Source organism: Grampus griseus (assembly GCF_964374135.1).
Source record: "Grampus griseus genome assembly, chromosome: 12".
Taxonomy (NCBI): Eukaryota; Metazoa; Chordata; class Mammalia; order Artiodactyla; family Delphinidae; genus Grampus; species Grampus griseus.
Genome location: NC_139006.1, coordinates 2,852,697 through 2,878,906, shown reverse-complemented (window position 1 = coordinate 2,878,906; position 26,210 = coordinate 2,852,697). Strand labels below are relative to the sequence as shown.

Genomic DNA, 26,210 nt, shown 5'->3' with positions numbered 1-26,210 from the left:
GTAAGTGGCAGACACAGAATTCACTCTCAGTCTTGCCTAATTTCCGGGCTCTGCCCTTAAGCACCACATTCTATTGTCTCAAATGATGACGTCTCTGGGAGGGAACAGAATATTTTAAGCGGGTGCATTGTTTTTTGTTGTTGTTTGTTTAATTTTTATTTTATACTGGAGTATAGTAGATTAACAATGCTGTGTTAGTTTTGGGTGTACAACAGAGTGATTCAGTTATACATATACTTGTACCAATTCTTTTTCAAATTCTTTTCCCATTTGGGTTATTACAGAATATTGAGCAGTGTTCCCCGAGCTATACAGAAGGTCCTTGTTGGTTGTGTGTTTTAAACATAGCAGTGTGTATATGTCAATCCCAAACTCCCAGTCTATCCCTCCCTCCGACCTTCCCCTCTGGTAACCGTAAGTTCGCAAGTGCATTGTTAAAGACCTTCACAGCACCAAAAGGCCTGGAGAGCTATCAACTCTTTTCTTTTTTCTTTTCTCTTTTCTTTTCTTATCATCTATCTACAGCATTTATCTTAAGGACGTACACTGTAGCTACTGTGAAACCTAGCAGATTCCCAGGCTCCAAAGGCTTTGCTTATGAAGAGGCAGAGCAGGGCTTATCCATATTCATAAGGCTTGTCTGCCACACTTCCTACGGCTGGGCTGGTGCCTCTGAAGGGCTCTGCCTCAGTTAGCCAGCGGCGTACCATACGGAGCGTTTATTCTCAGCATCCCTGATCCGTGGATCGGATGGCGATGCTCTGCTTCAGGCTGCGGGTCAGCTGAGCTCAGAAGGTCCACAGAACTTGGCTCCAGGCTCCACATGGGGTTCAGGCCTGCTCCACACTCTCATTCTTCTGGGGCCGCCTGACTACACGGCATGTTTTTCTCGTAACGATGTCAGAAGCACAAGAGGGCAAACCCAGCCACGTAAGCACATTTCCAGGACCTGCTCCGCTCACCTCCGCCAACACCGCCTTGGCCAAAGCAAGTCGCGTGGCTAAGTTCAAAGTTAACGGGAAAGGAAGTGAACTCCACCCACCAGCATGCAGGGACGCAGCTATAAAGTACGGGACGGAGGGCTGGGGTCCCAGTGTAATCTACCACAGCCTGTTCATATCTGGGTTGTTTTCCCTCACTGACGGTGATTCCCTCACTTCTGCATCTGCTTTGATGGAGGAAGAACCAAAAAGTAAAACCCAATGTATTCTACTCCACTGACAAGTTCTTACTCTTCATTCCATCCCCATATATTGAATCCACCCGCAAGCTCCAAGCGTCAATGTTTCCACCCGGTTCTTCATCTGCACTGTCTCACTGCAGCCCACCTCCCACATCACTGGATGCTCAGAGCCTCGAAGCAGTGCCCTTGACTCAGTACATCCCGTCTGGATTTCACACACGGGTGGGGTGATCCTTTAAAGTGTAAACTCCCTACCTTTCACCTCTGCACTTACAATAAAATTCAAATCCCAGATCATGCCCTAAAAGACCCCATCTTCTCCAGGGCCCTGCCAACCTCTCTCATGTCATCTTGTAACAGTCCCCCACTCCGACCTCGTGTCCCAAGCATACCTGGGTCTTTTTTTTTTTTTTTTTTAGCTCATGAGTAAGTTATTTATTTAAGCCATCTCCTGCCATAAGCAAAGGATGGAAGATATCAAGTATAATGGTCATCACCGGACACAGGAAGGTGAGCTTAAGGTCCCCTAACTTTTCTGGTCCATGTGTGCAGAGTAATGGCCCAAACTAGTGCTGTGGTCCCCACGGTAGTGGTCCAGGTTCTCTTTATTCATCTTCGTAGCCAGTTGGAAGCAGATTCACATGAGGGTTATGGACAAGGGTATGGTTACCATCTTCCCAGGGAAAGGGCTTGGACCTGATGCGGAGATGGGGGTAGTCGACCGCCTCCGGTCTGTCCTCCTCTCCGTGGCGCGACTTCAGGAAGACGTCCAGCATGCTCGCTCCACCCTGGGGAGCGCCACGCGGCAGGTGAGGGCCTTCCACATGCGAGCTGTGGGCACCACTCGACATAGGCCGACTCAGCTGCAGCCGGGAACGACCCAGCGGCCCAGAAACCCGGGATCCAGCTGCTGCCGCCATTTTCAACCGGCATCACCGCCTACCTGGGTCTTCTCACTTCTTGTTAGCACTTGCTGCTCTCTTTGTCTGGTGCCCTGGGACCCCGGATCTTCACACTGCCAGCCCTTCTTGATATCCAGGTCTCTTACAGGCTAACTGTGCTTATAGAGAAGCCCGCACCTTCCCACGCCCACACTACGTGGACCACCACGAACTAAACTGTTCTCAGCTGTTCGGATTTTGGTATCACTTGGGCAGTGCCGGTCTCTTCCTTAGAAAGGAATTTAACTGACAGCAGAGGCCTTACCCGCCCAATTCAGCGTTGTACCCCAAATAGGAAGGCAGAGACCTTACCCGCCCAATTCAGCACTGTACCCCAAATAGGAAGGCAGAGGCCTTACCCGCCCAATTCAGCACTGTACCCCAAATAGGAAGGCAGAGACCTTACCCGCCCAATTCAGCACTGTACCCCAAATAGGAAGGCAGAGGCCTTACCCGCCCAATTCAGCGTTGTACCCCAAATAGGAAGGCAGAGGCCTTACCCGCCCAATTCAGCACTGTACCCCAAATAGGAAGGCAGAGGCCTTACCCGCCCAATTCAGCACTGTACCCCAAATAGGAAGGCAGAGGCCTTACCCGCCCAATTCAGCACTGTACCCCAAATAGGAAGGCAGAGGCCTTACCCGCCCAATTCAGCACTGTACCCCAAATAGGAAGGCAGAGGCCTTACCCGCCCAATTCAGCACTGTACCCCAAATAGGAAGGCAGAGGCCTTACCCGCCCAATTCAGCACTGTACCCCAAATAGGAAGGCAGAGGCCTTACCTGCCCAATTCAGCACTGTACCCCAAATAGGAAGGCAGAGGCCTTACCCGCCCAATTCAGCACTGTACCCCAAATAGGAAGGCACAGTGCGAGCTTGTGTTAACAGCTTGCGAAATACTGCATCGAATTCAAAAATGATCAAAGGCATCTGAACAAGAAACTCACACGTGCTCCAGAAAGTTGGAGGAAGCATGGCTTCATAGAGATTACCGGAAACTAAAGCACTATTGCTCTAAGTCTGAGCTGCTCATCAACGTCAGCGGACGCCTACACGCATCGCTGATATCTGGGAAGTGGAAGCTTGATTCGAGTTTCACGGAGTCCAAGTGTCACTGTATTCCTGAGGCTTGGCCAAGGGCCCCCAAAGAGTAGGGGCCCCCTAAGAACATTGAGTTCTGTGTTAGTTACCAAGTCAAAGTGAAGGAACTGGGCCCCCAATTTGGGCCCCCTAAGAACATTGAGCCCTGTGTTAGTTACCAAGTCAAAGTGAAGGAATTGGGCCCCCAATTTGGGCCCCCAAAGAACATTGGGTTCTGTGTTAGCTACCAAGTCAAGGTGAAGGAATTGGGCTGGAATGTATGTCTGAGGACAGAGAGTTATGCGATGTGTTGCAAGGCTGGTGAAAGATAGCACGATAGGAGTGTGAGCTTTGGAGCTGCACTGTCTGAGTTAGAATTTGGTCAGTTTCTTAACCTCTCTTAACCTCAGTCTCACCATCATTAAATGAGGACAATAATAGCACCCACCTCCTAGGTTATCATGAAGATTAAGTGGGTTAGTTCATGCAGAGCCCTTGTGAGCACTGCCTGGTACAGGGTGAGCAATCCATCTGGCTTGGCTATTATTAGTATAAATAAATATTAATTTGGATCAAATTGTAGATACAAGCAGAAAGAGGGGGAAAATCATAATTAGAGCTGTTAAATAACACTTGTTATAATTTTCTGTGCTGCCTTCTCAAAATAAGGTCTTCTGTAAATGCTACTTCAAATCTCAGAATTCAGCAACTCACCCACGAGCCAGCTGTCAGGGAATGGGTTTAACTCGTAGAAGTGGTTCTGTTCAGCCATTTCTTTTTCTCTGACAATGTTATCTCAGGGTTACCCGGTAGAAAAGTTACACTGCTTATTATAACCACAGTACAAACAAGGCCTGGGATTTATATAACACCTCAGATACCAAAAGCTAAAAAGCACATCTAAGTGATGCAGTCCTGTCTCTTTTCACAACATCCACTCAAAATCAAGAGTTTGATAATATTGTCCCCTGAGCAGATAAAGAGATTAAAAAGAAATCAAAGAACTTCTTCAGGGAGACCCAGGAGAGAAGTTCCATAGCTGAAAAGAGATCTGAAAACCACTGTTAGCATACCAAGCCTTCGGTAATTTACCCGCCTTTACATTTTCAGTTTGTTTACTTATGTTTCATCTCTTTCCAAAAAAGGAATTGGAAATATATTTCCAATTAAGAGATCCCAAACTGCATCCCATGGAACAATTACAGATGGTGGTCATTGTGACTTGGGAAATATCCATTGGCAAATAGGATTCCACGGTGAAGAGAATCTTAATTCCTCTCATGCAGAGAAGGATCGTTACTTACAGTTCCGGGTGGTCTGACTGTGGAGAATCCTGCTAACTTTGGTTAGCCCAGCATCTTACATCCCTGGCAAAGCATTTTTTAAAATACAAAATCAATACTACTCAGGGCACCAGTGTTCCATGAATCATCTGTTTGGGACACGCTGACTTGAGGAAATCACGGGGCAGAGAAAAATGAGGGTGATAATGAGAAATCCAGGGTCAGGGGAGTGCGTATCAGTCCAGACCACCACCCTCTCTGCGTCCAGCTACTACAGGCGGGATGCAGACGTGGCCATCAGCATATCCTACAGGCCAAGGGAGAGGTAGGAGTACAAGCGGTCCTAAGGATCAGCTTATGGACAACAGGTAAATCTGGAAACAGGTAGTTTTGGGGGACTTGGTGAGCCTTTAACCCAGGCTTCTTCTTCAAATATTTCAAGATCTGAAATAAAGAAGCAACACAGGGCACCGAGCAAAGACTACCCTGGATTTTTTTCCCTGAGCAAATTTAGCGATTCCAAATGCAACGCGTGACATTCATAGAGGTACTATTTAAACTTGTTTTAAAATTAGTGCTACTAGTTTGAAAATGGTAGTGTATATTAATGCAGAAAGATTTTAGAGCTTCTAGAAGTAGAGAGAAACTCAACAACACCATGGAAAGGATATAAATTTTAGAAATGACAGCAGCTATAAGGCACCTACCGTGCACCTAACAGAGAGCGGGCATTCAGCAAATGACTCCCTTGTTGTTATTATTACTGCTATTTAAAAAAAACAAAAAACACCAGTGGAAATACCACAGCTTAAGCTTCAATGCTGTGCTTAGTTGGTAATTCAAGCCTAGAGATTCTTCTTGGCAATGAACATCTGATTTATATGAAGGTCATAACCTTAACATAACCTTAACTCTTCTTCCTATTTCCCAAGCACCCCCAAATTTACATATCGAAAACTAAATTCTTTTTTATTTCTCCCTGAAATCATGCCACCCCCTTCTTCACCTCTCCAGTTCGTAGCAAACGCCTCCTTATTTCCATTTATTTGAAATCAGACACAGACTTATCAGGATCCTCTTCTTTCTCTCGATGCCCCCATGACCATCCACCAGCAAGGCTCAACAGCTCTCATTATGATACAGCTAGTCCCCTACATACGAATGAGTTCCGTTCCGAGATCGCGTTCTTAAGTCCAGTTTGTTCGTAAGTCCAACAAAGTCAGCCTAGGTGCCCAACTAACACAATCGGCTACATAGTACTGCACTGTAATAGGTTTATAATACATTTCACACAAATGATACATTAGAAAAAGCAAACAAAAAATAAATAAAACATTTTAATCTTACAGTACAGGACCTTGAAAAGTACAGTAGCACCAGCTACATCACTGCTGCTTTTACGCTTGTTTCTGGACACCCTGGGCTCGAAATAAAGGTACTGTACTGCTGTACTCTATACAGTACCGTACAGTAAAGTACACAAAAGCACAACCACTTGCAGAGGATGAAAGCACACGACCATGTACGCCAGACACGTGAACTAACTTACCTGACCGGACATGCGCACGCACACTCGCATCTTTGAAAGTTCGCAACTTGAAGGTTCGGAGGTAGGGGACTCACTGTAACCTCAGGGAACTTGACTCCGCCCCCTTCCCGCTGCCCCTCCCTCTGCCATTGTTTCCCTGCAGGATGCTGTAAGGTAGTCAGCAAATTCTCCTGCTGCCTGCATCGCTGCTCTCCTCCAATACAATCTCCACTCACAAAGTATTTAAAATCCACAAAATATATATTTAAAATTTCTCTAATTGACACCCCCCGAATTCTAACCGCTGCACTTGGAATAAAACCCAGATGCCGCTTCAAGCTCATCTTGGGACACTTTTCTCTGACTCTTTGCCCTCGGGCCACCCTGGCCACTGTGAGCTGTTTTTTGCCTTAGACCCCACCTGTAGAAGGTTCCTTCTGTCTGCAGCGCCTACATCTCCTGAACTGTGTGGGACTGACATGTCTCTATCCCGCAAGCCTCAGTTTAAACACCACCTCCTTAAGGCTGACCTTCTCTGATTTTCCAAACTAAGTGTCCCCCTTCCCCAATCCTTAATTCTCCATCACTATATTCTGTTTGATATTTTAAAGCATGTTGTCTGATACGTGCAATGTTCACTTATTTATTTATTTACCTGTTCATTATCTGTTTCCTACATCTTTACCGCTAACATCACGGGAGTGGGATTTATCTCTGCTTTATTCACCAAACCTTACACTATACCTAATATATTCAAGACACGTGCACACACACAGACGCACATATTTGTAGACTATATGCACGACTGAACGAATGAGGAAAACTCCAGAAAGGATTCTTTATGAAAAAGGAATGTAATTTGATTTCATGGTACAGTATGGAAATCATTTGTAAACCATCCGTGAAAGGATGATTCACTGATTAATTCCCTTCCATTTTCTCTCTGTCGCAAAACCCACTTTGGCCAACATATCAAAATACAAGCAGGGCTTGCTGACTATTATTTCCCTTGAAAATAATCAACGACCCCTTGCCTGTTTAGAAATCATAAATTGCTTGCAGCTGCAAAATAAAATCATTCTCCAGAAAGAGCAGAATGCCACTTAGTTAATTCTCAAATGAATAATAAAACACGATAAACAGCCCATGCCACTTAGATGGACTTATTAACTAGAGTTCAGGAAAAGAAAGAGCAGTCATAATTCAGCCAATCTTTCTGGGGCACTCCCAGCTACACGTGCGCAGAGAATGTTCGATGGAATGAGAATGTCCTAGGTAAGTGGTCTCTACCTACCAGGACGGGGTCAATAGCAGACTCTAGGTCGATATTGATTAATTCTCCATTTTAGATGTTCATCTAAATGACATTCTAATAAGGGAAGTAGGTAGTTGCTGGAAAGGAAGTCGGTAGCTTTTGGTCAAAATTTGTAAGGAAAATTAAGTAAGGATAAGTAGCTTACGTAAGAGGAGAGCCAAAGAGTTAGTCCTCAGGATGTACGGGATGCTCTTCTGAGCCTCAGTTTACTCATGCATTGGAGGGAGGCCGACCCTTCCTCTCTTTATGTCACCTGTGTAACCTCCTGAACAAACACACTCAGAAGCCAGCTATGTAGTATGGCTGTCAAGAGCAAAAGCTATCATCATTATCTTCTCTAAAGAGTGAACTGCAGGGCTTCCCTGGTGGCGCAGTGGTTAAGAATCCGCCTGCCAATGCAGGAGGCACAGGTTCGAGCCCTGGTCTGGGAAGATCCCACATGCCGCGAAGCAACTAAGCCCGTGTGCCACAGCTACTTAGCCTGTGCTCTAGAGCCCGCGAGCCACAACTATGAGCCCACGTGCCACAACTACTGAAGCCTGCGCGCCTAGAGCCTGTGCTCCGCAACAAGAGAAGCCACCGCAATGAGAAGCCTATGCACTGCAACGAAGACCCAACACAGCCAAAAATAAAAAAAATAAAAAAGAGTGAACTCCACCTGGGTCCTCCACCCTATGTTCCCTCTGGTTCTCTGTGAAAGTTGAGTCTTAACGTTCTTTTTATGGTTGCTGGTGACATGTTGCTGTTGTTAAACACAGAGGTTTAATAGGTGTTGTTAAACTGTCCAGTCACCTATTTAATTACTAGTTCAGCAGTTACTTTACCACAATTAGGTACCAAATTATCTCAGTAGCTTTTGTTCCAAGATCTGTCTTTACAGCCCTCTGGGGTTTGTCTCCTTAATGTAATTCTGGCTCTCTCTCTCTCCACACATGAACGTGGGTGGCGTCCATAGGGATGAAAGTAGGATTGGGATTGGGGTGACACATGGTTAGAGATGCTCTGCAGGTGATGATCCAACCTGCAGTCTGGTTTCAGAAGGACTCCCAGCCTGACCATGTAGGGCAGAGCTGGGCTTCGTGCAGGACCCGTGAAATCTGACCTTCACTGTCCCTAATTGCTAACTGGCCCCCGCACATCAGGAGCACTAGGAGTCTTACACACTGAACCATTAAGATGTGCTCAGTGAAGCTCTTATTGGAAAAAGAAACACAGGGCACTCCAAGCTCACTGGAGGTTAAGAGGCGGTCAAATCACGTAAAAGGGAATCCTGGAAGAAAAAGAAAAGTGAAGCTAGAGCTCAGAAAACTCTAAGAAAGCAGCCTATAAAAGCTAGAACGGAGTCACTCTCTACACTTGGAACGTTCCCACGAGACACCTGGCTGAGTTGGAAGTGGTCAGTGGGAAAAAGTCACTTGTCACCAAGCAGGGTCACAGAAGGAAACCGGATTTCTAAAAGTTTTGAGAAAAGAAAAAAAAGTTCTACGGACAGAAAATCTAGATGAGGTCTGACCAAGGGGGAAAACTGAAATTCTGATTTCACAAAGGCAAATGATTGCTAGAGGAAGGAAAGCCAAAAACATCTGAAGGTCTAAGTTTGGCCAGGGAAGGGACAGCTGGGGGGCTGTGGTGAGAAGTGGGTCTTTTTTAAAATTTAATTTTTATCGGAGTACGGTTGCTTTACAAGGCATTAGCTTCTTGCTGTACAGCAAAGTGAATCAGTCATACGTATACATATATCCACTCTTTTTTCTTTTTGTTTAACTTTTTGTTTCCTGTTAGACTACAGCCGATTAACAACGTTGTGATAGTTTCAGGTGCGCAGCGAAGCGACTCAGCCATACGTGTACATGTATCCATTCTTCCCCGAACTCCCCTCCCATCCAGGCTGCCACATAACATTGAGCAGAGTTCCCTGTGCTCTACAGTAGGCTGTCATTAGTTGTCTCTTTTATACATAGTGGTGCATATATGTCAGTCCCAATCTCCTTGAGGGAGGATTCCTAGAGCATCAGTCAGGGTCCCCACAGAAAACAGGAGAGCAGGTGGATAAGGGTTAATTTAGGAAGGTGGCGACACAGAGGGACCACAGAGAAAGCATCAGTAACCTGGAGCCAGCACCTGCCCTGCTGTTGCCGACCCTTGGGGGAGGAGGGACGCTGCTGGGAGGAGCAGTGATGTTTGGCAGAGGGACCGCCCCCCGCGGAACACGCAGAGAGAGAGCCAGGAGGCAAGAAGCTCCGCCCCCCTCCATTGCTGCCCTCTGGCCTCCTGCTGGGGCTTCCAGAGGCTTCTCTCTGGCCAGATCTGGCTGCAATCCAGAGGCTCTTGAAGTCCTTTAAGGCAGAATATGCAACAGGATGGCAAAGCAAACGGGTCTGCCCGAGCAAAAAGAAGGTTCCAGGCACAAACATCTAGGAAAAGGAAGGCTTCTGGAAAATGCTATCAGCTACCAAAACACCTCATTTCCATTTCTGCTTCGATCCCATTGTCAGAAAGTCATCAGAGCAGAAGTGAGAGTGGTTAAGAAGGAATTAGACCCACGTCGGGTGAGTAATTTGCAAGCCATCACCGAGCCTTTTTAAGCGAGAGCAAGCCTCCAGAACTGGGTGTATCACTCCGAGGGACAGACAGACTTTGTAGTGTTTTTACTGAACCTGTGAGGAACCATATACAGACAGAGAGGCCCCAGAATAATTTCCAATGAACAAAAATGGACAGGACAGAAAGTCGGTTATGAAAACTGCAGACCAGTAAGCCTGGTATCAACACAGACAGAGGTGCAGCAAAGGTTGTTAAAAATATCATGCGTACTCTAACAAAGAGCTACCACTCCCTAGAAGATGCTATGGCTTCATAAGGACACGTCATGCCTGAATAACCTCCGTTATTAATTGCTTGGATCTTAGATGCACCATCGTTTAATCATCCAGCAAGTATTTTGAGCCCCTACTATGTGTCAGTTCATGTTCCAGGTGTGTGGATACTGCCTCCATCAAGGTGGACAAGCTCCCTGTGTTCAAGTCTAAAATCTAGTGGGGAAAAATACTTGCAAGGACACGTAAAAATAAGGAGGATAAGTTCCCATAATTAAAGGTAAATCAAAGCAGGTGAGCCATGTGAGGGAATAAACATGTCTTGATGGCGGTGGTACAACACTGATTTCTTCACTGACTGAAGAAAACTTATACAGAAGGACAGGACGAGTGATGAGTCAGCTGTGAGACATGCTTGTGGAAGAGACCTCCAGGCAGGGGAACAGCCAGTGCAAACACCCTGCGGTCAGGGGAAGTTTCAGGAACACCAAAGGATGGGAGTGTGAAGCTTACCGGCAAGGGAGTTGGTTTTAGGAAATGAGGTCAAAGAGGTAGGTTGGGACCAGACAATGAAGGGGTCTTTGAGTCTTAGTAAGAACTTTGAATTTTTCTGTAAGTGTGGATGGAATTGGATGCAACGATCTTAGGCAGAAAGGACGGGTAGGTGTCTGGTGTTTCGAAAAGATCTCCCAGCTGCTATTGGGGAAAATGGGTCAGGTGGGAGTGGGGGTGTGGCAAAAGTAGAGGACAGGAGACCATGTCGTTAGGGCAAGAAATTAAAGTGTCTTGAACTCGGGGAATAGCAGAAGAGATCAAACTCAAGGATATACTTTGGAGACAAGACTAACAGGGTTATTGGTTAGCACGTAGGGTACGAAAAGTCAGTACCACGGACAACTCTTAGGTTATTGGTTTGAGAACAGATTTCAGGCTGAAAACATGGGAAGAAAAGGTTTAGGGAAAATTATTAATTAATTTTTAGAATATGGTAGACATGTTGTATCTGGGATATTGGCCAGACAGTGATAGAATATCTCGTCGTGTTATTGTGGACGGTGGGAAGTGATACGAATCTGAATGAGGGGGCGCCGCCTATGATTTATTCATCTGAGACATTTTTGAACACTTACCGTGTACTACAAACCGTTTTAGATACTAAGAATAAACACGTAAGAAAACACACAAAAATTCCTGCCCCCGTGGACTTACAGTTTGAGGAACCAAACAATAAACTGAACATCAAGTGAAGGAGATGGCGTGTCCGCTGATGTCTCGTACCGGAGTATTAGCCAGATATATGATCAGGTTCTGGATTTACTGTTAAGGTAGAACTACTGGGACCAACCAAGAGACTGGATGTGAGGTCTGAGAGTGAAGGATTCCATAGTTTGGGTCTCAGCAACTGGCACGATGGAATTACCATTGACTGAAATGGGGACATTTCCAGAAGGAATACGTTTGCAGGGTGAAGATCAGAAGTTTGGTTTAGGACATGCTAGTGTGAAACGCCTACTGAACAGCCAAGAGTAGCTGTGGAAACTGGAGTTCAGGGGAGAATTCCAGGCTAGAGACATACATGGTGGAATTATCAGTGACTAGATGATATTTAACATCACAAGAAAGGATGCCATCACCAAAGGATTAGATTAGGCAGAAAGGAACTCTAAGGACTTCCCTGGAGCAGAACAGGTGGGTAGATGAGAAGGAATGAGAAAAGGGGTTCAAGAAAGTAGCCCATGAGTTCGGAAGAAAAGCCGGCACGTATGTGTGTTAATCTCAGAAGCTTTGGAATTCCACAGAGGGCGCTGTCCTCGTCCACGTTCTGTTCAGAATTCCTAATGAACTGAATGCGGACACTGATAGGATGCTAATTACAGTTACACATGACATCAAGCTGAGATGTATCATCAAAATGCTCCATGACAGATTCAGGATCCTAAAATATTTCAAGGAGCTGGAATGACAATGGACTGCATCCAACGAGATTAGCTTCCTGGCCCCAAACCCTCACGGAACCAGAACAATCAGCGATAAGATGCAGCTGAGGACCCGCATGTGAAAAGAGCAGAGATCTATGTAATTGGGAGTCGACAATGCCACGCAGCCTCCCAAGAAGGGTCATGGCAAACTGGCCGGCATTCGGGGGAATATGTTGCCCCAAATAAGATGTTAAAGCCCAGCTCCACTCTCTTCTTGTCGGTTCATGCCCTGAATACTATTTTCAGTTCCAGGACTAAAAATTCAGCTTGGGATCAAAACTGAGACTCATGGACAATTGAATGCTGAAAAGAAGAGAAACTGTCATGTCCAAGGATACTAACCAACCCAAGGGTATTTAGGGAGGAACGCCTGGCTTAGTTAGACAGTGATAACAGTTGAAAGAACTGAGAGATATTTAAACTGGAGAAAGACTGGATTTGCCAACTCCTCAGGCAGGGAAAACGACACTTTTCAGCTCTCTTGTAAAGGACGATGATGCTAGAAGAGGCTGGAGAGGTAGGCAAGGGGTAGATCACAGACAGTAAGTAGGCTCCACGTGCCATCTTAAGCATTCTGGTGTCTCTTCCCAGAGCAAAACGTCATGTCATTCACATGTTCCAAACGGAAGGTAGTAACATCATCAAAGCTGAATTTCTAAAGGATTACTGTCTGCCATGTAGAGAGCAGAATGCAGAGGGATTAAGAGTGGATGAAACATATGTTATGACTGGAAATGAAGATAATTTGCACTACGATAGTGGCAGTGGATATGGAAGAGAAGGATGGGTTTGGAATTAGGAGGGAAAATCAGAAGTTCTTGGTACTGGGTTGGATATAAGGATACGGGACAGACGGGTATCAAAGACGGCCTGAGTGTGTAGTGAAATGGCAGAGATGCCATCCACTAGATGTTGAACATTACAAATCTCTCTCTCTCTCTCTCTCTGTCTTTATGTATATGTCACCTATAGCTAAATTATCTCTATCATTCATATTCATATCCATATTTTACCCATATCTTTACCTTTACCTATTATGTCTATGGTGTGGGTTTCCCTAAGAGGTAGTGCGTTATTCTCTATACCCAGAGAAGATCCGTAAGAGCCTATACAGTTCCCTAGAGGGGAGTGTTGTAGAGGAAATTCCATCACAACACGGAAAATTCGTTCGCTGTTGTGAAACAGATCACCACTGATCGAACAAAATGTCAAGAATTCTATTCAATGGATGGGCTCAATGCGGCAGTATTTCATAGATAAGAAAAGGGAGAGAGGAAGACAGAAACTTGCCAAAGTTACTATGAGAAGAGGTGACAGCGACATGGGTTTTATTTCTTGGGAGTCTCGTTTATTTTCTCCTGTCATTTAGAAAGCTCCTAACGTCATCCATCTACCACTTAGTCACACCATAGCTCTGCTTTTTCGACTTCCAGTTTGAAGGTAAATGTATACAGGATCACTGCGTGAAGTACAGCTTTACCATCCATTCACGTGTGGGACTGATGCTGTACGTCTGCTCATCTTTAGGCTCATAGATGTGCCTTATGTCCTGCATCTCTGTTCAGAGGGCAAGTGATGCTTCTGCCCATTCTTACTGGCATAGCTCCACACTTAAACCCTGCTGGTTAACAAGTACCAGACTCTTTCTAGCCGTGTGACTTTCAGTAGCTTATTGTCTTTCCATGAGTCTCAGTGTTCCCATCTGAAAAATGGCCATGATGCCTCTCGTGTTTTTGTGAAGCTTAAATAAGAAGTTCTATAAAGAGCCTACCTGGTGAGTCAGGTAACAAAACACAATAACTCCCCAGATAATCAATAAATGAGACAGTCTCTTTCTTTTGCAGGATTGAGCCCTTTTCTCAGTAATGTATGCTTATTATGATTCCCCAACTTCATTACCACAAAGGGAATTTCTTTAAATTAAGGACAGAATTTTCTAGAAAGACATGGGCCCTGGGTTCCATCACTCTACCTGGATTCACAGACTGGGAGGTTAACTTTGCCACCTGTCTTGTATCTCAGAAATGAGTTCAAACTTTTCCTATGTTTTTAAAAGATGACTCTGTTATACACAGTAAGAGGTAGGTAATACCTAACCCGCTTATATCCATTAAAAGAATTAACTGGCTAGTCACACATATTTTCAAAGTGGAGAAAGGCAAGATTTATGGATAGAACCCTCAGATCTCTGGTAACATGCTTAGCAAAATCCTTTTCTTAATTACTCCATTGCTTTTCCATATGTTACCTTATTATACTTGCATATAACTACAAATTCATAAGGCCTGATGGCCTCCATTTCCATTTTAAAATTGTCAGGCAAACAGATCTGCATGGAACACAGGAGCAGTTTAAATGCTTCCTGTCCCACAGTTTGTTGCTGACACGTTTAAGAAAAATAAGTTCTGTTAAAAAAATCACTTTGAACTGTAAGTACTACATCCCTCAGGTAGTAATTCTGAAGAATTCTGCTGCAGGGCAGTCGTTCCGCTGCTTTACGGTACAGCTGCCTTTTTAGACGAGGCATAAAAAAGTCCCTTCTTCCTGTTACTGTTAATATTTCTCATGTTTTTACAATTTAAAAAGCTTAAAGAGTAACTTCTTCCATCTTTTCTGATCTAGCCATGATATTCTCTGACACACACGATCATTCTATTAGTAGAAAAATGGACACACATGCACTTGCTACGGCCTTGGGGATGAACACCAAGCTTTGTGAACACATTCCAAACAGAGAAATTAACAGACAAACACAATCTAGCCTTAGATGAATTAATCAACCAAAGACTCACCACCGGGGAGCCACAGAGAATTAAACGGATTCTGAAGGAGAGTGCTGATTCTTTAGGAAAATGTGATTAGAATTAGTTTGGACTTGAGTTTCAGATTGTCCAATTACTCTGTTTCATGTTTGTTAAAATCCCTTTTAGTGGGAAATTCACAGGTTATAAATAAACACATTTCAAGGCTTTAAACCTTGGCCGACACTCAAATCTTCAGCTTTTAATATCACCAAGCATTTCAGATCAGCTATGGACGATGAGCTACAGCAGGACCAATATGTTTGCTTCAGTAAGGACCACGGTACCGTTGGTGATATTCCAAAGGTGGGAAGTAATTTGTTTCCTACTGTACACAGGTGTGTTTTGCTAATGAAGGATGGGTTCTTTCTTCACATGTCTATTATTTTGATTTCCGATCACCTTTTCTATAGGAAGTGTTTCACTGTTTTTGTTGGAGGTTTTAAGGTTCGTTTTGTACATGATGCGGAAAGGTAATTAACTCCTTTCACCCAAAACCCTATGCAATCATATTTGTCCTGTATTTTTCCGCCAGGGATTTTCTAGGCAACTTTCGTGTAATTTCATGCTTCCATTCTTCCTCCCCTCCTTACTATCAGAAACCTGGTTTTATTCAAATATCCATCCTTACTTACAGCCTGTGGATTCGGAGAATGCTGACACTACCTGCCTTCTTAACCGAGCACATCAATCCTATCCCCTCGGCTATGATGAGTTTAGGAAGCCAGCCTTAGACTTTTCAGAGTATCTGGAGACTGTTTAGGGGCAGGTGATGGCTTAACCTGGAATGAGCTGACCAAGAGGAAGGACTTCCGTTTGAGAGTTGCAGGACAGCTGTTCTTTCTGTGGCTGGATCCCTTTGCTCCAGTGGTTTGGTGAGAACCACGAAGGGAGTGTGGAGGACAGGATCCCGCAACAGCCGAGCAGGACTGAGAGGATTACAGTGAAACAGGGTTGGCACCTGGACCGGCCACCCCGGACACCGCCCCTCTAAACTCCTTAGGGTGTGGCACGAGAAGTCTGCTCGTTGGGTCCGCATGCTTGAAGTGGGTCCCGTTTCTTGCATTCTGAAAGTGTCTCAACTGATAACACACTGACACCTGATAAATTCAGTAATAAGATCCTTAGGCATCCCACAAGCTAAAGGCCCAGGAGAGCTGGCAGTGTAAGTCCAGGCTGGGTCTGAAGGTCTGAGAAACGGGGGAGCTGCTGGTACAAATCCCAGTCTGAAAGCAGGACAGGGTGAGATGAGACGTCCCATCGCCGGGAGGGAAAAAAGGGACAAATTTCTTCCTTTTCTTAGTTTGTAATGTAATATTAATATAGTATAATATAGCATAACATTAAGAAAAGGAGAATACTAAGAGATAATTATATAATATATATCCCTCCTCATCTGTCTGTCTGTCTCTCTGTCTAGATACATATATAGATGTAGAGATAGATATATCTATGTCCCTATCTATCTGCTATTGATTCTGTTTCTCTGGAGAACCCTGACTAATACAGGAGGAGAGAAAGGAATAGGGGAGAGAGAAGAGGAGGGGAGAAAAAGAGGAAAGATAGTCTCCTCCACCAAAGTAAGAGTAGGGAAGTGATGTCTTCTGCATTTGCATTCATAACCTCCTCTCTGAAGCAAAAGAGAAATTGCATTTAAGGATAAATCAATCACTTTCGCTTAGGCTACATTTAAGGGATAACTGAGCCACACACTGAAAAGACTGGTTTATACAAACGGAGATGGTAGATTTTTATTTCTTATTTGCCCACATGGTAAAGCTCTAATTCTGCATTTACCATCCGTCACACAAAGATGAATAAAGAAGTTGTGGAATTGTTACTTAAAAAGGAGTTTTCTTGAACTCTACACCAACTCAAATTTCAGCATCTATTGAAATTTCCACTTTTCTTAGCATCTGTCAAGAAAATATTTTTTTTTGTTGATAACTTCCCAGAGTTAAAGAAGACTGGGAAAATATTTCAGTCCCACATGAGACAACCACTACTTTGTGAAAACACATACTTTAATGTGCTATTTGAAAACAATTTTCAAAAATTTTAATATTTTTTTCTCAATATGACTGCCACGTAATTACCAACGTGTTTGTATTTAGATTTTTTCACGTTTTGTATGAAATGAGTTTTCTCCGCTTTCCCGTATGCTTTACAGCCAACACTGGTGAATACTGAATGGCTTCTTATCTAAGACAAACATGGTCTAAAAGAAAGAAAATAAGGTTCCCTGGAGACTCTCTTATTTGGGGCTGTTTTTCACATGCTGTTCTATTACATGACATCTGCATCTGCATTTAAAAAAATTTTTTAAACATTGTTATTGGAGTATAATTGCTTTACAATGTTGTGTTAGTTTGTGCTGTATAACAAAGTGAATCAGCTATGCATATACATATATCCCCATATCCCCTCCCTCTTGCATCTCCCTCCCACCCTCCTTATCCCATCCCTCTAGGTGGTCACAAAGCACCAAGATGATCTCCCTGTGCCATGCAGCTGCTTCCCACTAGCTATCTATTTTACATTTGGTAGTGTATATATGTCAATGCCACTCTCACTTCATCCCAGCTTACCCTTCCCTCTCCCCAGGTCCTCAAGTCCATTCTCTACGTCTGCATTTTTATCCCAGTCCTACCCCTAGGTTCTTCAAAAAGAATAAAATACCTAAGAATAAACCTACCTAAGGAGACAAAAGACCTGTATGCAGAAAACTATAAGACACTGATGAAAGAAATTAAAGATGATACAAATAGATGGAGAGATATACCATGTTCTTGGATTGGAAGAATCAACATGGTGAAAATGACTCTACTACCCAAAGCAATCTACAGATTCAGTGCAATCCCTATCAAACCAACAATGGCATTTTTCACAGAACTAGAACAAAAAATTTCACAATTTGTATGGCAACACAAAAGACCCGGAATAGCCAAAGCAATCTTGAGAAAGAAAAACAGAGCTGGAGGAATCAGGCTCCCTGACTTCAGACTATATTACAAAGCTACAGTAATCAAGACAGTATGGTACTGGCACAAAAACAGAAACATAGATCAATGGAACAGGATAGAAAGCCCAGAGATAAACCCACGCACATATGGTCACCTTATCTTTGATAAAGGAGGAAAGAATATACGATGGAGAAGAGACAGCCTCTTCAATAAGAAACTGGACAGCTACATGTAAAAGAATGAAATTAGAACACTTCCTGACACCATACACAAAAATAAACTCAAAATGGATTAAAGATCTAAATGTAAGGCCAGACACTATAAAACCCTTAGAGGAAACATAGGCAGAACACTCTATGATATAAATCACAGCAAGATCCTTTGTGACGCACCTCCTAGAGAAATGGAAATAAAAACAAAAATAAACAAATGGGACCTAATGAAACTTAAAAGCTTTTGCACAGCAAAGGAAACCGTAAAAAAGACGAAAAGACAACCTTCAGAATGGGAGAAAATATTTGCAAGTGAAGCAACTGACAAAGGATTAATCTCCAAAATATACAAGCAGCTCATGCAGCTCAATATCAAAAAAACAAATATCCCAATCCAAAAATGGGCAGAAGACCTAAATAGACATTTCTCCAAAGAAGACACAGATGGCCAACAGACACATGAAAGGATGCTCAGCATCATTAATCATTAGAGAAATGCAAATCAAAACTACAATGAGGTATTACCTCACACCATTCAGAATGGCCAACATCAAAAAATCTACAAACAAAATGCTAGAGAGGGTGTGGAGAAAAGGGAACCCTCTTGCGCTGCTGGTGGGAATGTAAATTGATACAGCCACTATGGAGAACAGTATGGAGGTTCCTTAGAAAACTACAAATAGAACTGCATCTGCATTTTAAAGTCTTGAGTTCTTACTAAAAAGACAACAAATGCTTCACTCATGTCCTGACAATACTTTTGGATACTGGAGTCACCAGGTTTTGTAGAAGCTATGTGGCCAGAAATCTGAATTCTCAGTCTTGTCTAATGGGTTTGCAGGCTTCTTTGCAGAGCAAATCTGCAAAATCTATGAAAGGTCACCTCTACTGGGCAACATAAAGAGGCACAGTGGAACCCATTTGTGCCCCTTCCAGCATCCAGTTCTTTCCTCTCCCATTACAGCCACAGATAGTTCTTTGCGGAACCATTTCTCTTCCCCCTGGGTTTGGAGAAATGAAGATGTGCAATCTGTATAGTCTTCAGCATTTTGCTACCAAGAGGGAATCAGCCTGAGGATGAATCTGGTCCCTGGATGAGAATACGGATGAGAGAATTTCCGGGAAGCAGACTCAAATCAAAATCAAAACAAAACAAACAAACAAACTCAAAACAAAATCCATCTATGGTATGTTAGGTATCAAGAAATACCATGACGAGAAAGAAAATGAAGATGAGGGGGTCAGAGTGATTGAACATGCTCATTAGACAGGGTGGTCAGGGAAGGCTTTTCTGATGAAGCTGGATTTTACGGACCATGACCTTGACCACATGCTATGTAATGCCAAACTCTGACCCTGACATATAAGCCAGGTGGAACTGGATGTTCTCTCAAAATTACGTGGATCCTGAGATCTCCCAAAATTTTGAGTTGGGTTTAGGTGGTCTCTCTTGTGAGAAAGATAAATTTCACAGAGAGGAGAGACAACAGTGGCTTGGAAGTTGGCTGAAAAGCCTGTGGATCGTCCACGCAATCCCATTTTCTGAGCGGTGTTTTCACCTTCTGGTAATTGCTACCAAGATTTCAGAGGTCTTGGAGACAGCCAGGCTTTGAGAAATAATTCAAGAGGCAAGGAATTGTCGGCTCTGAGATTCGGTGGCAAGCACGCTCATAAATCCGTTACCACCTCTCTCCTTCCTGTACCACCTTCAACTCTTTGATAATGAGGTTAATTGAAAGGTTAATGGAAGGTGTACCGCCAACAAATTTTTATATCATCCAGTGGATATCACCAAAGAGGAAGATGATGATGTTAACCAAACAGCACGAGGGATACTGAGGCAGATTTAAGAAGAATAAACGTCCTGAGGGTGGGGGACCTCCCAGGACTCTGAAAAGATGTGAGACATTCATTTGACTGTAAGTGTCAAGAAGGGTTTGGTCAAGAGGGGAATTAACAAGCGTGGGGCTGAGTTGTCAAAGCTGAGATGTTGATCAAGGCTCAGACTCTCTGCTCTGGCTAGCCTGAATCTTGTGGAAACTCTCCACAGAGTGCAATACGATGGGAAATGCATCCCTCTTTACTGCAGAAAATACACGTTTCTCATGCTAATGTTACCTTTTAAATTTGTTTCTAGTTTTAGGGAAGTCTTCAGGCAAGGAGGTCAAGCTTTACAGCATGACTGGACCCCACGGGAGGGATGTTCTCAACCTCCAGAAGGAGAAACTGAGACAAAGATAAGAAGAGGCTATGTCTACATTAGACCAGGGATGGGCAAATTATGGTCTGCGAGCTGTAGTTTTTGTACAGCCTGCAGCTAAGAGTAGTTTTTATATTTGGGAGAAAAAAATAGTTTTTACATTTGGAAAAAAATCAAGAGAAGCATACTTTTTTTGGTGACACATGTACATTACATAAAATTCAAATTTCAGCACCCAGAAATAGTTCTGCTGGAACTCAGCCACACCCATGTGCTTCTGTGTTATGGCTGCTTCTGAGCTACAAGAGTGGGGCTGCCTTGCTGTAACACAGACCGTATGGCCTGCAAACCTGAAAATATTTACTACCCGTGCCCTCACGGAAAACACGTGCCAATGCCATTGTTTTCAGCCCTATTTGAGCTATTGCTCCTTTTATATAACAAATGAAGTATTTTATTTATTATTATCCCCAAATAAGAACCATAGTGAATATAATCTACCAGCACACATGCTTCAAAAAATCAATATAATGTCTTAACTGAATTATAAAAGGAGAAATAAAAGGGAATCGTTTGTAATAAAATAATATGTATCTCCACGCATGCATTTGGGGGCAGGAACTATACAGTAAGACATAATAGTGCATCAGACACTACCACCTAATTGTAGAAGTGTGAATAACACAACGATCGGTGCACATGGACACAGATGCTTGTCGTTGCAACACACACCCCACAACTTGTATTGACCTGTCCCTTATTCAGAATGTTGATTGACAGGAGCTGATGCCATCGGCGGAGCAACACAGCCATTGAGAGACTGTGGCCCATCAGGGAAGGAGGTAGGGGACGCAAAACCCAACCTTTCTCTTCACCCAATATCTGATCTTCCATTGCCCTCCACTGACTGGACCCAACCAGAATCCAGTGGATAAAGCAGCCCGCTGGAGGCAATCCATACAGGAAAGACTCCAGGGGCATAGCTCAGGGTGCAGAAGAGGGAGTGCGGGTCCACAGAGCACGTGGCGAACGTGCAGACCACCACCTCGGAAAATAGCATGACAGCCCTCTCAGCTTCCCAAGCCAAAACCTTAGCACTGTACCGACCAACCTGATAGCCGCCAGCTCATATGGCTATATAAATTTTAATTAATTCGATTACATAAAAATTCAGTTCCTCCGAGATATCAGCCACCCCTCCAGAGCTCAATAACCCCACGTGGCAATGGCCGCCATATTGGAAGGCTCAGATTTTAGAGCACTTGCATCACCTCAGAGAGTCCTACTGGACTGTACCGTCTAGTCTAGGCTCTTTCAGCTCTCCCGTGCAAACACGCTCCTTGTCTATAAGCAGGTTCTGACGGCTATACTTAGAAAGGACATCCCGAGACCTTCCATTTGTCTTCAATATCACCATCATCTTAGCCCGAGTTCTCATCTCTTTCCACTTGGACCATTCAAGTAGCCTCCAATACGGTCTTTCCATTTCCATTGTTGCCCCCGCCCCAATTGGTTCTTCCCTTAGTGTTCAGTGTGACATTTTAAAAATAGATCATGAATCAGATGAGATTTAAACACAGTAAATCAGAATCCTACTGCACACACCATGGCTGATTAGGTACCTAATCCAGTGGCTGCCGGCTCTGACCTCATCTCCCCATCTCACTATTCCCCAGCTGCACTGGACGTTCTCCATTCTAAGGTACACCGAGCTGGCCCTGCTTTGGCATCCACTTCTCCTTCTGTCTGCAAAGCCAGCTCTTCTTGGATCTCCCCAAGCTGGATCCTTCTTCGCAGCTCAAATGCCACCTCTGCAGAGATGACTCCGTCTCAAAGAGCTCGCCCAGCCCGTCCCCCTTCTTCTCAACATCCTGTTCTGTCTTCTTCCAAGCATAAGTCAGTTCTGAATCCATCTCTGCTCAATTATTTTTTACTTATTTTTTAAAAATTAAACTATACTTGATTTACAAAGTTGTGTTAGTTTCAGGTGTGCAGCAACATGATTCCATTATACACATATATATATTCTTTTCCATTATAGGTTATTACAAGATATGGAATAGAGTTCCCTGTGCTGCACAGTAGGTGCTTGTTGTTTATCTGTTTTATATGTAGTAGCGTGTATCTGTTAATCCCAAACCCCTAATTTATCCCCCTCCCTTTCCCCTTTGGTAACCATAAGTTTGCTTTCTATGTCTGTGAGTCTATTTCAGTTTTGTAAATAAGCTCATTTGCGTCATTTTTTTAGATTCCACATATCAGTGATATTTGATTCTATTTCAGTTCTATTTCTATTCTATTTCTATTCTATAAGTGATATTTGTCTTTCTCTGTCTGACTTATTTCACTTAGTATGATCATCTCTAGGTCCATCCATGTTGCTGCAAATGGCATTATTTCATTCTTTTTATGGCTGAGTAGTATTCCATTGTATATACGTGCCACATCTTCCTTATCCATCCCTCTGTCGATGGACGTTTAGGTTGCTTCCATGTCTTGGCTGTTGTGAACAGTGCTGCTATGCACATAGGGGTGCATGTGTCTTTTCAAATTAGAGTTTTCTCTGGATCTATGCCCAGGAGTGGGATTGCTGGATCATGTGGTACATTTTTACTTATTTACCAGCCACCTCCCCTGAGCGGGATACGAGCTCTGTTATCCCCTCCACACAAAGGTCAATGTCCGGCACGTGGAGGGAACTCAGCGAATGTTTTGTGAACCGACTGCCTTTCTGTAGTGTCTACAAAATGAGTTACGTTATGAGCATTTGTTCACTGAGAGCAGTTGGTTGTCCAGTCTCTGGGGCTGTAATGACCACCCAACAGACAACAATAGCAGTAAACCTCCTGATTTGTTTTGTTTGTACCATGTACCTTTAAAAGCCCTGAGGTGCAGCTGCCGCTGTCTCATTATAAATCGCCTCTGGAGAGGGCAGCTCATTAGGGAGCACCAAAGGCAGCCGAGTGGGCAGAAAAGAAAAGGCTGTGGCTTTATTCGTAATCAACAATTCATTTTCAGAAGACTTTTCCTATTTCAGTAAGACTTCTCAATTTCATGTTTGTAGGAGAGTGCTTTCTTGCATTCGCATTTTCCAAAGATCTTTTTGCACACTGAACTGATCAACAGCCTTAACTCTGTTTTCACCTAACTTTGTTTTCGCGCTGCAGTGCACGGGGTGCGAGCACAGACTCTGGAGCTCGTCAGTCTAGAATCTACTTCCAGCTCAGCTTCTCAGCTGAATCACTCGGGGCCATTCTTCAAACACGGTGTGCTTTCATCCATCTGTGACATGGGGATGAGAGGAGTACCAGTATCAATGGGTCTCTGTTAGAACTGAATGAGGTAACCCCTAGCAGGAGGTACCTAGAGCCATACCTGGTACATAATAAACAGTAGGTACCTGGTGTCATTATTACTGATGCAGTTTAGGGGGGTCACGGTGACTCAACAGAAACACAAAGCAAGAGTGCGTCTTGGGGCAGAGATTTTTCTCAAAGCCTGTTGCAGCATCTTAATTTGCACTTGGTTGAGAAAGTGTAAAAATGAAAGCAGTGCTGTGCTGTTCAGTGTGACTGAATTTTCAAAAAGTCTTGAGGAAAACAACAGAGGGTATCTGGCATATTAATTAACAGGCTGACACAGGAAAAGGGTATCACGAAAAGTCGAATAAAAAGGAGCCAAGAGTCTGCTTTCATGCCAAAAATTACAAAAGAAACTCCATTATTGGAGCCAGAAAAGACAGTTTCCCTCCATAATTTGGGAGCCTTTTCTCAAGTTCTGATCTCAGAAGGTGACTGTCACGGCCAACGACCTGTGCTAAGTTCACAAGTGATGGGGGATGAAGCAGCCAGTGTGACCCTATTCCACAGACCCATATGTATTCCAGTGGGTGGTAAGACTGTTCTCTGGGCTTCTACTACGAGTTGTGCCATGCCTTCTGCCAGGTGTACAAACGGGAAGGGGACATAGTTTGATAACAGTCACAGAGTTGGCAGGAGATAATTCAGGGAAGGTGGATGAGCCAGAAGATTAAGTCCTGAGGGTTCTAACGATTAGGGGAGGGCGCAGTGGATGAAAAGGCAGTTCATTTTATCTAACAAGAGAAATGTATTCAATTCAGGAAAGCTTATGGAAAATGCATTTATTTCATCAGAAGCTTTACAATAGTAAATTATATGGTTATGAACACGTGGGTGAGTTTTGTCTGTGAGGTTTACAGAAATAGGATTTCTACTGAATCCTAGATTTACGAGGACATGCCCTGATCAGCAAGATTTAAGAAGATGCAGATAAGATGAGAAGGGAAGACGTTATTTGATGATTACTTTCTTGGAATCTCAAGAATTATAGAAGAAAGAACTCAAGACTCAATCAAGTAAGTGAAGGGTCTGGTGAAGTCTTAACTGCATGGCTCCTACCTGCCATTGTCTGGGTTACAGAGGCCCTTAATGCAAGCTCATGAGAAGAAGGCATTTGAACTGGAAATAAATGGAAAGTCAGGAGTGGTGCACCGGAGTCTAGCTGCTTCTACTTTGGAAGTGGGACTTGGAGATCAGAAGGGTTTAGGTGGGGTTCCAACAATAAGGTGACATAAGGAAGGACCTGGAAGGTCAAATGGACATCCTGAGTTTAGGTCTCCCCAAGCATCTTGGGTCCATTTCGACTTCCAATGGTGTGATCTCAACGGGCAAAAAGAACTCAAGAGTGTTTGAATTCCCCAACTTGACTACTGTCCTCGATGTGAGCAAGGAAACCATGCGGTAGACAGAGCAGGAGAGCCAACAAGAATCATGTCTGGCTCTAAGGATCCAGGAGGACCCCCTGGAGGAGGTGGCATGGGTGGCGGGCTATACAGAGAATTCTGAGTTGTATCTGTGCTCCCATGAGTGTCACATTTGAGGAAAGGCTTGCAATATATCAAATTTCACCTCACAAGAGCACGTATGACTCTTTGATCTTGCTTAAAAAGCTCTGTTGGTCTTCTCCAAGCAGCTGCAGGCCTGGGTCTGGGAGACACACCTGTACTCTTATAGCATCTTATGTAGACACCATGAAAGGCTGCCACCACCAGGTCACTTTAGGGTGAGAGTCCTCCTTTGATTTTTTTCAAGGATGACCTGTCTGTCCAGACTGTATCTCCTGATTACATTTCATCTGAGGTCACAACTCAAGTCTAATCACTAAAATTCAGTGGTCAAGGCTGAGACACAGCGAAATGAGAAACTCATCAGAAACCCAACACGGTAAAAGGGTGTGTCCTTACAAGCCAGAGGAGAGCTGAGTCACACATCCATCCCACACTTAGAACAGCTACCACAGTTACGGTACCTGAACAGCCACTGCCCAACAGGAATGAAAATAATGTTTGTTTTATTTTAAAAGAAAGAGCACATGTTAATATGTTTGAAAGGATGTTCCACTAGCCGGTATGGCATTCAAAGTGATGAATATCAGTATCATTATGTCTGAATCCTGGCGGAAGCTCAAAACACTTATTTTAGTGGAAACTCAGGAGGCAGATGGGAGAGAATAATAATGAAAAGCTTGAGAAACTGGGCACCCCCTGCCACCCCAAAAGGATGTGTTTCAACTCTTCTAAGAAATGCAAACATTGCTCTCCAGAATCTGACACTGACACGCAGCTACAGATATGCACTAATTAGATTAATGGTGGTACTCACTTAATGACCTTTTCCTCAGAATTTTCTCCCAAAGGACAAAAAAAAAAAACAACAAAAAACAAAGATTGACCCACGACATAGTAAGGCATCATTTCCTGAACAGAAAAAAAGACTAATGTGATAAAGTCCTAGAAATACATGAACGGATTTAAAAAAAAAAAAAGAAAATGTTTTAAGGCCATAGACATCAGGAAAAAGTATGCAAAATATCGAGGAAGAAATAAACGT

At 43.7% G+C, this 26,210-nt stretch overlaps 1 protein-coding gene and 1 pseudogene across 2 annotated transcripts in view; both read right to left on the bottom strand.

The window, feature by feature from the left end:
* TMEM132D (transmembrane protein 132D) overlaps positions 1–26,210 on the bottom strand; it is a gene marked incomplete at both ends in the record, with an annotated part of 640,829 nt that overhangs the window by 165,517 nt on the left and 449,102 nt on the right. The gene's annotated exons all lie outside the window — the stretch shown is intronic.
* Positions 1,775–2,103, bottom strand: LOC309831295 (cytochrome c oxidase subunit 6A1, mitochondrial-like; annotated as a pseudogene). Its single transcript has one exon. The product of its transcript is annotated as a cytochrome c oxidase subunit 6A1, mitochondrial-like (transcript).